The following is a 6,640-nucleotide window of genomic DNA, read 5'->3' on the forward strand; positions in this document are numbered from 1 at the left end:
TTATTATCTGACTACATGTATATAACTGTGAACCAGGTAGAACTTTTGTCAATAAACTTATGTGTAATATTTATTCAAACACATTTACTTCCTCCTCCACGGCCACCTCTTCCTCCTCCTGCCCCACCTGTACCTCCTCCTGCACCTCCTCCTCGGCCACCTCCTCTGCCTCTTCCTCCTCCTGCCCCATCTGTACCTCCTCCTGCACCTCCTCCTCCTGCACCACCTGTACCTCCTCCACCACCTGCACCTCCTCCTTCACCTCCTCCTCAGACACCTCCTCTGCCTGTCTTTGGCATTCAGGATTCATACGGTCTGTTTGAATAAATATTACACATAAGTTTATTGACAAAAGTTCTACCTGGTTCACAGTTATATACATGTAGTCAGATAATAATGTGAGCTGACATTGTTAAACATGCATTTTTGAGCAGAGATAAAAATAATCTTTACCAAAAGGATATAAATATGACAGGCACACACCACTTTCACAAGGGCTGTGACAATGTTTTGGCTTAAGAATGTTGAAATGTCATTATTACTGTATAATTAAGTACTATTTTTTATTTTTTGGCCATGACAATTAATTAGAACATATAATTAGTGACAGATTAGGGAGACATATTACAAGAGGTATTTGAATAAGGCCTTGTAATATGTGAAAATCAGCTTAGGCCAACTGTGAGCATTGGCCACAAAAATTGCATGCAACTTTATTTGTAATATACCACATCTGACACTGTTATATTATAAATGTTTAGAAGTTAATGTTAGCACGCTGCCTTAGTGGTTATCACTTCTGCCTCACAGCCCTGGGGTCAAGAGTTTGAATCCCAAACATGCCTTATCGGTCTGGAGTTTGAGCCTCTATCAGTAAGGAAAGTATTAAAGTCATTTTATCGCTTACCAATAAAACATTATCCAATGCGATTGTTGTGGTTCCAACTCACAAAAATATTTGCAAAATATAGTAGGATTTTACAGCAAGCCATTGTTACACATTAAATATGTTAAAATAAAGCAGGAAAGTATAAAAGCACCAAATACATTACATTTTCCTTATAGTGTTCATCCAGGTTCAGTGAATGCAGCAATGCTCTCACGTTGCCAGGATGATAGAGAGCTAGAACAAAAGCCAGCATGCTTGTATATAGTGTACAGATAACACTTAGTGAGGTCTTCATTGGTCCAGGGTTAATGATATTTCAGTTCCTTTCAGGTTATAGGTCAGTTCATTTAATCCTTACAAAGGGTGAGGGTCAACTTCCCCCAACCCATTGGTCACATGTTTTGACTCTGAATGACCAGTTCAAACTGACCCACACAAAAGTACTTTTGAGTATTAATCTCATATTGCTTGTATCTTGCGATTGCAAGATGCGATCGCTACTCTGTCTACACCGGGTTAATGCTGGTGAAATAAGCTTTAATATGAGACCAACTCTTTACCTTTTAAAACACCTGAATCATAAATACGATTACTATGGTATTATCTATGCATGAATAAACAATCTAATACATTTTACTAATAAATAAATGTGAATTTGATAAATATGAACTATATATAAGTGAATGTGCAAGTGTTTATGTGCGTTATTTATCGATTGCTTCATGACACGTGGCGTACTGAATGCAATCGCATGGTTAAACAATATTAATCAATATACTTTCATCCAATTATTCGAGTTTGACAGCACCACCCTTTGATAGTACACAAAACTATCACCTTAAAGATTTTTTTTTTATTGCAGGATCTCGGTAGTACGTTTAATTGTTCTGTAATGTATGTCCCCCTTTGCATATGACAGCACTGTGTGTAGATATCAGTAAGGTTACCATGAAAGAGAGTCACAATCCTAGAAACAATTTTTCTTTTACTATGAAACCTATACCTCTGGAGCTTGGAGATAACCTTTTGTATGCCCTTCAAGGGTGCGATAGAACATGTATCAACAATATAGAATATTCTACAACAGTTCTTCATGCCTAACATGTTCATCTGTTCAAAGCATGTCTGTTAGCTCAGACATTTAAATAAATCATGTTCACCAGTAACATCATTCTGTGCCAAAATGTCATTTACGATCTCCTTCAGCTTGAGTTAGTATATAATATCAACAGTTCTTTTCTTCAACACTTGTGGGGTGGGCTATTGTCTGTTCGTTCTTCCCAGTCTCCCAATACTCAAGTTTCTTTGTACATGAAGCAGTGATCGGGCTGCCGAATATTGGGAGACTCCAAACTAAGGGACCTAGTTGTCTTGCCTTTCCCCTAATGACCTCCCACCCCATAATTCGGGTACCTCAGGAATATTTAGTGGAAAGAGAACTAGTCCTACTCTCATTTGGCACGTGAGAGCACGCCCAGCACTCAGTTTGGTCTAAAACCTTACCCACCCCTGAATGATAATCATTCTCAAGGATACCTGCTCAAGTCTGTCTATTATTGGACTGGCATCGCTGGATGTACCGCTCTTCTACTATGGGGTCAACGTACTTACGGGCGCAATACTCCTCAGACAATAGCCCCTCACACTGTCCCCAAGATCCAAGGTTACCAATTTTTCCTTTACCCCAGAATTGAGTAATTGGCTGGACCGATTGTGCTAACAACTTCTCCATCATCCCCAACTCCTCAATATCACTACCTGAACCAGCCTCTGTCACTTGTTCACAATTGAAAGAATTGACTGTCCTGAAAAGAGAATGAGATGAGAGAAACACAGAACAGGAAAAACAGGAAAAACTACTACTTCATGCTGGACAACTGTCTTTGCAATATCCTTGGCTCGGGTGTTATTAACTGCAACTAGGGTCTCCCAGAACAGATTCACGAATATAATTGGAACCTTCTCCGGGTGTTGACTCCTTTGCAGTGGATGGAGTGGGTACCAGTGTCTCTCTGCTACCCCTAAGGACGGGATGCTGGTCGTCAACACTTGTACCTGTCTGTCAAACAACCTGAGCGTAGGAAATTACAGTTCCACAACTTATTCTCCCAGTCCAACATCATAACCGTTAGTGTAACACCTCAGGAGACAGTGTTTTGTACATTCTCAGTTGCTGTCTCACTATTTGCTTTTCCTCTCAAGGTCTAGAACAGTCTCTCCATTACAAACTCATCACAAGAAAAAGTCAAAAACATTTAAAAAGATGACAGGTTAAGAGGCGGTTTAGGAGTAATTTTGTTAGTGGGAAAGACCAGTGGCTGAAGCTACCAGCCACTCCAATTAAGTTTCAACCCTCATTCTATTCAATTCGTTCTAGCTAGTACCGCTACTCTATATTCCCACTGGTTTGTGGCTGATCAAAAGTATGTAACTTACTATCACTGCTCATACATTATGAAGATATTACCAATAACATGATACCCCTATCACTCTAGGGATACCACATCTACTAATAAAAACCCTGGATATGATACAGCAATACATTTAGAAATATTTCAATACACCTTTACCCAGATATATTTCCTCGGTACACCAGTACATACTTGAGGATCCTGCAAGGTGGTAATTGGATGAAGTTGATTTGTTTTACCTGAAGAAAGTCCATCTGTAGGAGGGTATGGGATGGCTCTATTGGTATTGTCTTCCTGACACTCTCTCTCAATAAAGACAGAACATTGCCTTCCTACTAGTTTGAGAAGAAACGTCTGATGCCCACCAATATACTCTTACCAGCCTGCGCATACCTTCTTTACCCAGCTGAGCCAGACCATGTGCTGCCCCCGCTAGGCCTGGAAGAATCACTCTGGGAGCTATTGGTCTACCTTGTCCATCTCTCCAGGGTCCAGCAGACTCCCTTCACCTTCCAGACCGTTTATTCTTCAGGTAACACAGATCCCATATATATATATATATATATATATATATATATATATATATATATATATATATATATATATATATATATTAACTACATTATGTGTGTGTATAATTTAAAACAATACAAAGAAAAACAAACCAAACATTGATTTGTCGGTTGTCACATAAAACCCTGCTGTCCATTTGACAGCCATATCCGCCCTTTTGTGAAAGTCATGTGTGTAAGTGTTAACTTAACTAACAGCTACTTCAGCTGGTAACTGTGTCACTGTCACAAGTCCTACATGTAATGTGAGTGTTCTACTTATGTACTGCCATTGCTATAAAAAAAAAATCTTCAGTCGCCTCAATGTCGCCCCCTATACTATAGAAATACTGAAGACCAATGTATATCAATTGATTTACCCTCTGCCAATTCACATGCCATTTTCAATCCCACACGTACAGCTTCTTGGCTAAGTGAGAAGGGCACAGGGGTCCATTTCTATAACACTTTCGTCAATTATAACAATATTCAGTACATGTCTGTCTAACGGTGAAAAATATAAAAACATGAAAATTTTTAAACTTTCTAGGGTTCCACTTATGTCAGGTCTTGTGGCAAAAATCCTACTCCAATGTTATGCACAGAGATGCATATCTGTATGTCTAACCTCCAGCGAGTCTCCTGTCTCCTACCACCCTTTGTGCATATATATAAAGGCACAGCTTACACAGGAGACAAAAAGGCAGATACCACATGCAATCTATAAAACATGAATCATATTTCCACAACAAAAACCTTTGCTTAAAATCGGCAGCCTCTATACACATAAAAACAAACCCCTATCTACTTCCGTGACTAGGTCAATGTAGTGTGTGTATCCTTGACTCTGTCTGAAGTCACAAATGTTTTAGCCCCATGATTGTGACCATGTCTACGTGTTTTTGTATCTCTTTACAAGAAAAGAGTGAGATACTGACAGAGAAGTAAAGACTGAGAAATAGGAAAGTAACGAATAATAAAAAAACAAAAAGATTTGCAGACAAACAGAAAAGCAGAGAAGCAAAGTATGAGATTTTATAGCAAAATGAAAGCTGGATTGGACACTATGGGAAAATGGTTCTACTTTTCCACTAATCCCCTTAGCTATTAACTAAACTATGACCCCTCCCCATTCTTCTCAAGTTTAACTGGGGGTTACGTCACCCATCCAATCCAGTCTCGTCCATCGTTAGCTCGTATGGAACTCGGTATCTCATGATCACACTACCTATATACCTTTGCAATAGACTCATGACTATAATGGAGAAGTGCAAAGTTAACCCATGGTGACACATACTCTATATCTTTCATGTGTGTCCTTCTGAAATACATAAAACAACATTAGAGCCATGTACGTGCACACTTCATTTTAAATAATGAATCTCAACCAAATAAATTATCATGAGCCACTACAATTAGAAGAATGTTTTAATGACCCATTGTTAATTTGTCTTTCAAGTAAAGCTTTCCAGCAATCCCCTTAATCACTAAGTATATATATATTTCTTTGTTTGTCCTTATCTACAGAAAAAGAAAAACAAATTAAAGTTAGTTTCAAATAACAAAAAAAACAAACATAATATTTATTTTTGCTTTTAATCCTTATCATTGACCAACGACAGGAAACTAAACACAAGACAACATAAAACAAACAAACAACAAAAATGAAAAACAAAACAAACAATAAAAAAAATAAAAAAAATCCTCAGTTTGCTTTCATTCCTGTCACCCAAGTCCAAAATAAATTTGTATCCAAAGTCCCTGCTTGAAAAGTTTGAAATAAATTTGTAGATCCAAAAGTCCCTGCTTGAAATCTCTTCTGTTCTTCATGGGCACAAAGCCCCCCTTATTGCTTTCAGTCTTCAGCCAGGAGGGCCCCCTGTTGATAGAAGTCTTCTTTTTACTTCAGCCAGGAGGGCCCCATATTTGTAAAATGCACGATTCTTCTTGCTTGATTGAAGAAAAAAAAAAAAAGCTGGACAGCCCCAAACAGCTTCTACTAGGTAGAAGCTTCGAGGCGCAATGAGCTTAGGCTAGGTCTATTTATATAGGTCTATTTATAGTATAAAAAGACCTAGCGCAATGAGCACTGCCCAGGGGTGTATAAAGAGCCCTAGTGCTATCAGCCATGGCCTGGGTATCCCTAGAGGGGGGGCTCACTTTTTTTTCTGACGGACCCGACTCTCTAAGAAATCCAACTCAGCGCTGAACAGCCTGGGGTTGGAAGTCATTATGGCAGGGGGACCCCTGCCGCGTGTCCCCCTGCTATAGTGCCACCAACTCCGGCTGGTTTGCCTAGTGCTGGTTCCGTGAAAATCAGGGGGACCCCACGCAAATTTTCCCCCCAATTTTCACGGAACCAGCAGTAGTCTGGGAGCACTAGGGTTAATACTGAATAGAGGGGGGACTCCACTCTTTTCTTTTTTTTTAACTTTTATCTATTCTTTACAGTTTTAACAGCTGCCGGAGCTCCGGCAGTATGACAGGGCAGTGTAACAGTGATGGGTTTATACAACACGCTGCTAGCAAGCAGCGTGTTGTATCTGGCGTGTTTTAAAGCAAACTCTCCTGAGTTTGCTTAAACGCAGCTTCATACATTTGAGACTTGTATAGCCAGAGTGACAAACAGTCGGGAGTTTGATCTCTATCTATTTTGGAAATAGCGATTTTGACCGAAGCACAACTCTGGTGATTTTACATGAAATCTCAGCTTCATACATCTGTGAGTTTCAAAATTTGCAAAATCGCACCTTGATCAGCATGGGTCCCCTAACAATCTGGATCTGTTC

This window comes from Mixophyes fleayi, chromosome 2 (genome assembly GCF_038048845.1).
Source record: "Mixophyes fleayi isolate aMixFle1 chromosome 2, aMixFle1.hap1, whole genome shotgun sequence".
NCBI classification, from domain to species: domain Eukaryota; kingdom Metazoa; phylum Chordata; class Amphibia; order Anura; family Limnodynastidae; genus Mixophyes; species Mixophyes fleayi.